This window comes from Capsicum annuum, chromosome 2 (assembly GCF_002878395.1).
Source record: "Capsicum annuum cultivar UCD-10X-F1 chromosome 2, UCD10Xv1.1, whole genome shotgun sequence".
NCBI classification, from domain to species: domain Eukaryota; kingdom Viridiplantae; phylum Streptophyta; class Magnoliopsida; order Solanales; family Solanaceae; genus Capsicum; species Capsicum annuum.
In genome coordinates, this window is record NC_061112.1 from 91,640,087 (window position 1) to 91,653,124 (window position 13,038).

Consider the following 13,038-nt stretch of genomic DNA (forward strand, 5'->3'; position numbering starts at 1 on the left):
AACCAATCTATTTATTCCAAAACCCTTAATTCATAGTTGAAAACCATAAACCATGCAACATTGAAACCATAATTCATGCATAAAATCCATGAATTTTTATAAATAATAAGTAAGGGAAGATACACTTGCCATAAACCAAGAAAGATGAGGAAATAAAATCACCAAAGCAAGCACCAAAGTAATTCCTTAGTTGAATCTCTCTTGCCCAAAAGCTTTTGAGAGAATTATTGGATGTTTTGAAATAATTTTATAAGTGTTAATTAATAGAATAATAGGGTAAATAACCTCCTAAGTGTATTACAAGTCGTGGGTTATAATTAGGGTAAGTAGGGAAATATCCAGAGTACCCCCACTTAAGTCTCTTAAAAACCCATCACAGGGATACGTCTGACCCTTACTAGTCGTACCCTCCCATACGATTGGTATCCACTACTCGTATCCAAGCCTCAACCCTTAGATCAAGAACTACCTAGCATATGGCTCATCCAACCAAGTTGTAACCTTAACATACGATCCATACCCATGATCCGTATCCCTGGAAGAATGAATTACCAGGAGGACCAAACACTGGCCACCATCCGAGTCCTTAATACGACTTGTACCCAAGCCCTACAACTCATCCCCTAAAGTCGTACCCATTTTAGTGTCCAAACCATCCCACCAACTAACACTGGTCAGATTACACCAGGACCATACCACTCGTAGCCCAGCATACAGCGCGTACTCTTGAGTCGTATTGGGTTCGGAGAATGGATTTTAAAGAAAATTTCTAAGGCCAAAACCTAGGATGTAACATTCTCCCCCACTAGGAACATTTATCCCCAAATGATGGACAAGGTAGGGGTAACCACTCACATGAGTTATTTGAATTATCAAACATCAATTGCAACTTTGATGTCTCTACTCTTACCTTTATAAAGACAGGAAACAAAGACACAAGAGATGCAACTCTTCCTTTAACAAACTTGGAAAATAAAGATGTGTTCAAGAACACATACCTTTTGCACGAATACCAGGAGCAGAAAACAAGAACAGATACTTGGACTTCATATCCTCCTCCATTTCCCATGTAGCTTCTTCAACCTTATGGTTCCACCATAGAACCTTAACCGAAGCTATATCCTTGGTTCGTAACCGACAAACTTGCCTATCTAATATCTCAATTGGGACCTCTTTATAAGACAGAGAATCCTTGATATCCAACCCTTCCAAAGGAATAACCAATAAAGGATCACCAATACACTTCCTCAACATGGAAACATGAAAGACAAGATGAACCTAACCCAACTTGCATGCAACTCCAACTCATAAGCAACATTTCCCACTCTCTGCAAAATCACATAAGGACCAATAAACCAAGGAATGAGCTTCCCCTTCTTGATAAACTGCATTACTCCCTTCATGGGAGACACCTTTAAGAATATTTTGTCCCCAACCTCAAACTCCAAGTCTCTACGCCTAAGATCCCTATAGGACTTTTGATGACTCTGGGTAGCCTTAAACTAATCCCGAATTACCTTTACCTTTTCATAGCTTGATAGACCAAATTGGGACCAAACATATCCACCTCACCAAGCTCAAACCACCCAATAGAAGATCTACACCTCTTACCATACAATGCCTCAAAAAGAGCCATACCAATACTAGAATAATAACTATTATTGTAAGCAAACTCTACCAAAGGTAGATGCTTAACCTAACAACCACGATAATCAATTACACATGCCCAAAGCATATCCTCTAATGTCTAAATAGTTCTCTCCTCTTGCCCATCTGACTACTGATGAAAAGCGGTACTCAGACTAACCTTAGTCCCCAATCCTTTCTAGAAAAAATGCCATAAATAAGATATAAACTGCATACCATAATAAAAAATAATTGAAACAAGCACCCCATGCAGCTTCACAATCTCTTAAAGATACAACTTCATATAATCCTCAGCCGAAAAGGTAGTCCTTATCGGCAAAAAGTAAGCAGACTTAATCATCCCTTCCATGATGACCCAAATCAAATCAAATTGGTTTTGAGACTGAGGAAGACCAGTAATGAAATCCATATTGACCATTTCCCACTTCCATTCAAGCAACTCTATTTCTTGATGCAACGCACCAGGCCTAATGTGCTCAAACTGAACCTGTTCACACACTATGCATTTGTCCATGAAGTCAACTACATTTCTCTTCATACTATTCCACCAATAGATCTCCTTAAGATCATGATACATCTTTGTTGAACTTGGATGAACAAAATAGCGCGTCTCATATGCCTCAGCCAAAATCCTTTGTTGCAAACCATCGACATTCAGAACACACAACCTCCCTTGGTACCGCAAAGTACCATCACCAATAATCTTAAACACCACCACCTTCTGCCCAGCACTATCATTCTTGATTTTTATCAAGACCAGATCCAACACTTGTTTCTCCTTAATCTCTGCACTGAGAGATGATCGAACCACTTCTTGCACCATCGCACCACCATCATTAGAGTCTAAAAGATGAACTCAAAGATTGGCCAAATGATAAATATCCTTTACCAATTCCCACTTTCCTTCCTCTATATGAGCTAAACTTCCCATAGACAACCTGCTAAGAGCATCAACAACCACATTATCCTTAACTCGGTGATGGTGAAGACTCATATCCTAGTCCTTGAGAAGCTCAAGTCATCTCCTTTGCCTGAGATTAAGCTTTTTTTATGTGAACACGTACTGAAGGCTCTTATAATTAGAAAGGATATCCACATGAACACCATATAGATAATGCCGCTATATTTTAAAAGAAAACACAATCGCTAACAATTCTAAATCATAAGTAGGATAATTTATCTCATGCATCTTCAACTGCCTAGAAGCATAGGCAATCACTTTCCCATATTGCATCAAAACACAACTGAGCCCTACCCGAGATGCATCATAATAAACCATAGACCTATCACTGCTTTCTAGCAAAGTCAAAATTAGAGCCAAAGTCAACCTATCCTTCAACTTCTCAAAACTCTCCGCACAAGCATCCGACCAAGAAAACTTAACCTTCTTCTGAGTTGACTTAGTCAAAGGAGCAACTATCGATGAGAAGCTTTCCACAAACCGTCTATAATACCTAGCTAAACCCAAGAAGCTCCGAACATCAGATGGATTCGTAGGCCTAGGCCACCTCTTCACCACAACAACCTTTTGAGGATCAAACATTATCCCCTAACTAGAAATAATGTGACCTAAGAAAGTCACAACATTAAACCAAAACTCACACTTAGAGAACTTGGCAAACAACCATTATTTCTTTAATATCTGCAACACCACACGAAGGTGATTAGCATAATCCACCCCACTCCTTGAATTCGCCAGAATGTCATCAATGAATATAATGACAAAGAGATCCAAATACTGCCTAAAAACTCTATTCATCAGATCCATAAACACTGCCAGAGCATTGTCAATCCAAATGACATCACCAAGAACTCAAAATAACTATAACGAGTATGAAAAGTATTCTTAGGGATATCCACCTCCATAATCTTAAGCTGATGGTACCAAGACTGAAGATCTATCTAGGAAAAGAACTTGGCACCCTGTAACTGATCAAACAAATCATCTATCATTAGAAGTGGATACTTGTTCTTGACCGTTACCTTGTTCAACTACTTGTAGTCAATGCATATTTGAAAGGAACCATCCTTCTTGCACACAAACAACACCGGTGCACCCCATGGAGAAATACTGGGATGAATAAACCCCTTATCCAGAAGATCCTTAATTTTCTCATAGAGTTCTCTTAACTCAGTCAGAGCCATTTGATGCAGAGAAATAAATATTAGATGAGTGTTAGAAATCAAATCAATACCAAACTCTATTTCTCTATCCAGAGAAACACCAGGAAGATCATCTAAAAATACCTCTAGAAACTCATTAACTACAGGAACTGACTGTAAAGAAGGACCTTTTGAGTTGGAATCTTTAACTTGGACTAAGGGATAAATACACCCTTTAGATATTAAGCTTTGATCTATAAGATAAAAAATAAATCTTCCCCTAGGATCTAAAGAACAACCTTTCTATTCTATTTTTGGCTCATCGGGGAACCTAAAGATGACCTTACGAGTCCGACAGTCTAAAGACGCATAACTAAAATACAACCAATCCATACCTAAAATTACATCAAAATCCACCATTCCTAATTCAAACAGATCTACCAAGGTCCACCTGTCACCAACAGATACCACACCCTCTATAGACCCATTCAGTAGTGACCAAGTCTCCTACTGGGGTAGAAATAGAAAAAAAGATCCAAAATAATTTTTGAATCAAAACTAAAATATAAGGCTATATAAGGGGTCACATAAGAAAGAGCAAAGCCCGGATCAATAAGAAAAGAGCTGTAACGTACCGGTAACAACAAAAGGTGTTTCCTTGGATTCTTACCGGGATGCCAAAGTATACAACCTATTCGGGCCAACACTAGCACTAAGAGTAGTAACAGAAGTAGATACCACACCACCAGAAGTAGGAGCAGAAGTTGAAGCCATCAGAATCTTATTTTCCCCTGTCGCAACTTATTAATGGATAATCCTTGAGCCTATGGCATACCTGACCATACTTAAAGTACTTATCCCTACCTTCCTCAAGGAATCTCGAATGAGGACAACCATAGAACCGACAAGGAGGGTATGAAGAAATAGATTGACCTTCACTCTCCTGAGATTGGGCAACTTGAGCTCAAGAATTATCACTCCTTGGTGACGCCTGTCGTCCGACTGCTGTGGGTAAGGAGTATTGGTAGTAGAGAAGGAACCAGAACTCCCTCACTATTTTTTCTACCACTTGCCACCATCTCTACCACCCTGAGACTGCGCACCTCTCTGATCATAAAATCTACCCCATTTTCCCTACTTATCCCCAAATTCCACCTGCTTTCTATTCTCATCCTCAAACTGTTGCATATGAATAGTCAATCTAGAGATGTTTATATCCTTAATGAGTAAAGTAGTTTTTCTCTCCAAGATCAAATCCCTATTCAGCCTAGAAGCGAACTTCCTCATTCTCAATTTCATAGCCACCAAATCAGGAGCATACCTTGACAATTGATGAAACTTTAAGGCATATTCCTTTACAGATGTCCTCCATTGCCTGAGGTTCACAAACTCGCCCATCTTAGCTTCCCTTAATTATTGAGAAAAGAAATGATCTATGAAGGTATTAGAAAAGGCCTCTCATAACCCTTCTTCTTTCATATCACCCTTATCTTTTTCCCATCCTCATACTACTAATAAGCAACATCTTTGAGATGATAAGCCGCAAAGCTAACTTCCTCCATATCAGAAGCCTGCATAACCCAAAATATCTTCTCTAGTTCATCTAAGAAAACTTATAGGTCTTCCTCCACATTACTCCCATAAAATTAGGAGGACTTATCTTCATAAATTGGTCAAACCTTATAGCCACAGTAGAAAAAGCACTAGCCGCACCTCGCTCAGCCTGAACAATGACCATCTGAGCAATAACATGAATACACTAATGAAACTCCACATTCATCATATTACCCTAAGGGACCTGAGGAGCAGTAGGAGGAACTCCAGCACAATTAGAAATATGACCATAAGATCAAAGATGTACTCCAAACGTAAGAGGTACCCCTTCAGCATTATCCCCAGATGAGGCAGAATAATTCCTTTGTGTTCTAGATTTAGGAGGCCTGATCTAAAAGACAAATACCAAGGATTAGAGAGGATTACAAGACTGAGAATTTCAAGAAAGTAAAACATTCCTAAATGTCTTGTAGCCTCTCTCTTATGAGTGTGGCATGTTATACACCCCTAAAAAAAACTCTAGTCGACACGAATTTGTGGACTTCCCAGTTGACCATGAACTTAAAGCTCTAATACCAACTTGTCACAACCTGAATTAGGGCCTAGAAGTAATGGGCATCCTAAGTCCAACCAGGATCGGGGATCCCAACCACCTTTCACAGCCTTAAAGGGACTAAATTTCAAGCATACAACAAGATTTCATAAATGCTCTCATAAAGACTCTTAGATATGGTCACAACCATAACCAACCCAACTGAGTCTAACCGTACCGAACCAACCATCCATACCATACCAAAACAAAGAGAATATCAAAGAATAATATGAAAATCAATACCAAAATACAATACGATGGAACAACCAATAATCTTGTCCAAGGGTGTAATCCCCAACACTAATACTAATTCCAAGGCAAACACCAATACTGATTTCTCCCATACCAACCCCCAAAAGTACTACAAAGCCTCTATCTAAAAGAGTAAGAATATCTAGTTGGGACATGCCCCCAACCATGGCCAAAACCAATGTCCAAAATATAAGTAAATTGTCTAAGAGAACCCATATCATGAAATGGAGCCTTCCAGAAAGATGGAAGCTCACCACTTCAATCTAAATGTTATCCCCAAGTCAATCACTATGTAAAAGAAGTAGAACGGTCAGTTCTTGCATAGTGTGGGTATACAACCGCTAGTAGATGGGTTAGCGAATAATCGCTAGCATGTATCTCAGAATAAAGATAAAGTAATGACATTTAAACAACCAAGTAAAACCATCCAAGATGCATACAACCATATATATATATAAGTTTTGGGAAAGGGAATCCATGCTTAGCATGCATTTAAAACCTTTTTACCTGGGCTGTGTAACCTTATCATTTAACCACACCCATGGGCCATATGGGTTCAGCTTCCCCTGCTGAAAGAGTCCCAGTGCGTATAGCCGCATGATCGGGAAATATCCCATGGGATGACTAGTACATCCCCCAATATAAAACATGACACTCGCACATGGTCATCAAAGACCACTCATAACGACAAATATGGATTTCCAATTTCGGTTTCCTCGGAACCTCCACCTTCCACGGCTTAGTTACACATCCCGCCATTAATGCCCAGATTAAAACCATGTTCAAACAATCCAATTACCATTTATTAACCAAGGAAAATTATTAGTCGTATCATCATACTAATCATACTTGTAAGATTTATCCATAGCCAAACCATTTAGGTTAAGGGGACTCTCAAGTGCCCTTTTCATTTACCATATTAACCTTTTAGGATACTTCCATATTCTATACAAGCATAACAAATTAGCCTTTAACCTTTGTAAACTATTTAAATTATTTATAGTTTCATGCATAAGCTAAAAACAAGCAAGAGATCCATTTAAAGAAGTCAAAGCAATAAACATATCTTTATAAGCATTTTATCAAACACCTTGGGGGTATAATGTAGCCAAAACCAATTCCAAAAAACATTAAACCATTACCATGCAATTCAATTGCCCAAAATCCACCATTAATGTACATAAAAGCATAATTAAACCATAGGAAACCATAACCAAGCCATTTACACCAAAACCCCCAATTCATAGTTAAAAACCATAAACCATGCAATATTGAAACCATAATTCATCCATAAAATCAATGCTTTTTTAGAAATAATAAGTAGGAAAGAGACACATGCCTTAAACCAAGAAAGATAACAAAATAAAATCACTAAAGGAAGCCCCAAAGTAATCCCTAAGTTGAAATCCTAACTCTCTTGCCCAAAAGCTCTTGAGAGAATTATTGAATGTTTTGTAATAGTTTTATAAGTGTTAATGAATAGAATAATAGGGTAAATAACCTCCTAATTGTATTAGAAATCGTGGGTCATAATTAGGGTAAGTAGGGAAATATCCAGAATACCCCCACTTAAGTCTCTTAAAAACCCGCCATAGGGATACGACTACCCTTACGAGTCATATCCTCCCATACGATTGGTATCCACCACTTGTATCAAAGCCTCAACCCTTGGATCAAACATTGTCCTCCATATGACTTATCCAACCAAGTCGTAACCTCAGAATACGATCCGTATCCCTGTCAGAATGAATTACCAGGAGGACCAAACACTGTACACCATCCGAGTCCTTGATACGACTTTTACCCAAGACCTAAGACTCATCCCCTAAAGTCATACCCATTCCAGTGTCCAAAACATCCCACCAACTAACACTGGTCAGTTTACGATAGGCCCATAACACTCGTACTCCAGTATATGGCTCGTACCCTTGAGTCGTATTAGGTCTAGAGAACGGATTTCAAGGAAAATTTATAAGGCAAAAATCCAAGATATAAAACTTTTTCTCTTTGTTTTTCTCATTCTAAACTTCTCCCGTATGCTGTAGAAAATTAAAAATTCTTCTTTCTCAGTTTCTGTGCTTTCAGTTCTTTGCGTTGTCGCCCTACTCCTGTACTCCACCACTTATTGTTGTAGTTTTCTCAACATAACCATTGAATATTTGAAGTGTAAAAAGGTATTTTTAAAAAGATTTTTTTGTACTTTATATTGGTGATTTAAGTGGATATATTATATTTTTACAATAATATATTTTTCTTTGAAATTGTTGTTTTATTCTTTTGAAATTGTTTTGTGGATTTTATTTTGCTTTGGAACAAGTAGTTTTCTTAGTACATAACTAATGATCACTTAAATACGAAATTGGTGATGTAATAAACAATATTATTTGTGGAAATTTGACAATTGTTCAATAATTCATTAGCTTCTAATTCTTTGGTTGTTGAATCATCTACTAATAGTGTGAATGTGTGATGCACTTGATTGTTACTTTAGGTTGCGATTCGATGAGCTTGGAGAAATATTTTAGTTGAGTATTAGGAACAAGTTTGGTGTCTCCAAATTAAACTCAACTACGTCAATATGAAAATATCGATCAAATAGAAATACCATCTCACTCTTCTCATAGATAAAAATTTAATGTAAATCATCTAAAGTTTGATCCGATTGAAAGAATACCAAATCTAAAATATCCTGCAAATATTCATGATGAGATAAGGAGGGAATACATTATAAAACGTCTTTCCCAACCTTGGACTCATTAGTTCCCTCAAATTATTTTTTTTTAAATACTATGTCATTTTATTTCTTCATGTTTGATGAATATCCCGATTGGTTGGAATATAGTATAAGTGCAGAATGCGACTTATTATTTTCCTTGTTATTTATTTCAAGGGTAAAACATTCATCAAGGAAATGGTAATGTAATTTCAACTAACAGATATAAAAACTGGTATAGAAAGAATGATTTTACTACCCATATTGGTCCACCAAATAGCGTTCATAATCAATGCAAAAGAAAGTGTGAAGATTTAATGAGATAATAGCAATCCATTCAGGTTTCATTTTGCAAGATGGATGATATAGTAAGCATGAATGTCAAATTCGCCTAATTTCTTCAATGAATGTGGTAAAACTTCTCTTAAATCAAGGTTTGACAATCTGCGTCCATGATGAGAGTGAATCATCATTAAACAGAGGTAATTTTCCTAAACTTATTTTTTGGAATGCAGAGAGATATGGTAAGGTTAAATCTTATATGCTAGGAAAAGCATTAAAAATAACAAAATGACATCTCATTATATTCAGAAAGATATTGTCATAGTGTATAAGATTAAAACAATTTAGTGTATAATAGAGAATTTAAATGGGGATTACTTCGCACTATTGATTGATGAATCTAAAGATGCGTCACGCAAGAGCAAATGACTATTTCTTTATGGTATGTTGATAAAAAGGGATTTGTGATTGAGGCATTCATTGGACTAGTTCATGTTAAAGATACTAGTGCTTTGTCTTTAAAAAATCAATTGTGGATATACTTGCTTATCACTCTTTGACTATCTTATGTATGTGAGCAATACTATGATGGGGAAAGTATGAAGTATAATACTATTACTGGAATAAAAGGAATAATATTTTTCATTGATTGTAGACTGAGTATATGTAGATTCTAACAACAAAAATATAAACTAAGAAATGTATAATACTTATCTACATATAAACTAAAAACAACAGATTCCTAAAGGGAAGGAACTACTAAATTTAAAATTTAAATAGAAGTTGATTTTATCCTTTACTACGCTCCCGCAAGTTGGTGGTGTCAACAATAACCAACTTGGAAAATTGTTGTACAAAAGATGCTTTGGAAAGTGGTCTTGTTAGTATGTTAGCCACTTGATCATCTGAGTGAAGGTGATGTACTTCAATATCTGTGTTCTGGACCTGTTCACGAACAAACTGGAAATCAATGGCTTTATGCTTCATCCTACTATGGAAAACTGGATAAAAAAAAACATATTGTCATAGAAAACCTGCAAAATCCCCTTAAGTTAAATATGAAGTTCATGAAGAAAATTTGTGAGCCAGTTGGTTTCTATAATAGCAACAGCCATACCTTTATACTCAGCTTCTGTAGAGGATCGAGATATTGAGCATTGTTTCTTGAGAACTAGGAAATTAGTATGCTACCCATGAAAATAACATATCCAGATGTAGAGGTGTGATCTTCTAGATCACCAGCCCAATTTGAATAAAAATAAACAACCAGATGAGAATCTAGAGCTTTTGCAATCCATACACCATATTGGTAGGTGTGGTAAAGATAACAAAGTAATTGCTTAACTATTTTCTAGTGACATTGAAGTGGATTATGTATAAATTGAGAAAGCTTGTTAACTGTAAAGGAAATATTAGGATGCATAAAGGATAATTAATGCAACTTTCTAGTTACCCGTCGATAAAGAGTACCATCAGTTAGAGGATCATTCACCAAAGCTATCAAAATGGTAGTTGAAGTCATAGGTGTAGGTTCTATTTTATAGCCTATCATGCCAACATCATTTAAAAGATCCATAATATACTTGTGCTTGGACAAAATAAAACCATCAGTAGAAGAGATAACCTCAACACCCAAAAAATAATATAGCTATCTAAGGTTTTTCAAAGAGTAGCAATTGCAAAGACCATCTATTATATGACAAACCCTATGAATCTGATTTCCAGTGAAGATTATATCATCCACATAGACAAGGACATAGACAGTGAATCCAAAATTATGCAAAATAAATAAAGAAAAATCAAATTGAGACTTGGCAAACTGAGCAGTTAACAAATAATTTTTAATATTAGTGTACCATACTCGGGGAGCTTATTTCAAGACATAGATCACTTTGTTTAGTTTGTAGACATGGGTGGAGAGGGTTCGATCTTCAAAGCTTGGTGGATTCCTCATATAAACTTATTCCTCAAAACATCCTTGTAAGAAGGCATTATTAACATCAATCTGATGGATAGGCCAATTGTACTACACCGCAATGGTAAGCACCAATCGAACAGTTATTAATTTGACTATCAGGCTAAAGTTCGAATGGTAGTCTAATCTTGGACGCTAGGTAAATCCCTTTGCAATAAGCTGAGCTTTGTACCTATCAATATAGCCATCAGATTTATGTTTTATATAAAATAACCACTTGCACTTAACCATATTCATTGAAGGAGCAACTGGAACCAAATCCCGTGTATGGTTCCTAACAAGGGCATTAAATTCAACTTTCATGGATTCTCTATAGTGAGGGTGAGGAAAAACGTATTTATATGTATGAGGAGTAAATAGTAAGGAGAGTTGGACACTAACACTAAATTAATTGGCTTTGAGGTTATTTGTTTTGGAGAGTGTGATCATAAGATAAGTTGAAAAGGTCAACACAGGTGAATGAATGGATGGAGTCAAAGCAAGTATGCGTTAGAAAGGGTTGTCATTGGGTGATTGAGAAGGTAGGCTGGGGGACTAGATAGTGGAAGAAAGTGGTATCAATGAGGTGTTTGGTTGTGGATGATTTTTACGTTGATAGGTGATTAATTATTTAGATAATGATGGTGGTTGAGTATTATCGGGTGGGGGTGGAATTACAGGTGGTAACAAAGGAGAACATAAATTTAGAGAATTACCTGATGTACTAGAAATGCTTTCTAATATGGTAGACATTGAGCTGGGTAGAGAAGACTGCACAAAAAGAGCATCTGGGAGTGGGTGAAAACATATTCTGAAAAGGATAAGTATCTTCCCGAAATAAAACATCCCTGGATAGGTAAGATTTTTTTTTGATGGAATCAAAGCATTGGTGGCAACAATGTTTATTAGAAAATCCTAAATACACACAGGGATTAGATCTTGGGTCTAATTTATTTTTGTCTTATGGTTTGAGCCATGGGTAGCAGAAACAACCAAAAACTCTAAGGGATTCATACTTTGGATAATCTTGATGTGCTATAGAATTATAACACTTTTAACGCTTAAAACAAGGAAAATATGCAGGTTTCTGAGATTATTTGTTAGATATAATGCTTTTTGGGTATGTTTTATGACAAATCATGTTTTGGATACTAAGTTCGTGAAAAAAATGAAAAAGATATTTTTGGCTACTTTTTAAAGCAATTACGGATGTTCGAGACACTTTTCAATTTTTCATGACCAAAGCATGTTCGAGAATTGAAGAAGAGCTAAAAAGATGACTCTCAGCACTTACCAAGTCAACCAATGAACCGCTTGTAGGACCTACGGACCGTGGGCAGGCAAAGCAAGTGCCAAAAGTTCAAAATCTTAAGAGCTGAACTTACAGGAATTTATCTCCCGCTACCTGTGCCCTGGGTAAGGACTACAGGTAATACCTGTGCCTGGGATCTGAGCATAGGTACAGACCACATATGGTCACCGACCCAATTTTCTCCTATTTCATTTGGGCTTGGTTTTAGGGTTTTCTCTTGTACTATAAATACCCTTTATGTGTTTTTTAGTAGGAGTTATGCACTTTTGATACTGACAAATATATTTTGATTTCAAGATTCAATTTTTCTCTTGGGATTCCCTTGTATTAACTTCTTTTGATTAATTCAGTTATGGTTGTGGGTTTTATTACTTCTTATCATTGTGATGTCATCTATGGTTCCAATTATGAATGATATTGATTTCTTCACAATCATAAGCAGCTAAAACCTGTAGCTGGGGTTGTGGAAACCCTAGAGGATTGACAAAGTAGGGAAAGTGTGATTGTTGAATTGAACTGATACTCATGGAATGCATTGCATTATCTTCACTATAATAGATTTCTTACCGGTGGCCAATATTGTGATCCCTCCTTGATTATTGCTACTTACTCCAAAAGAGGAGTAGTGA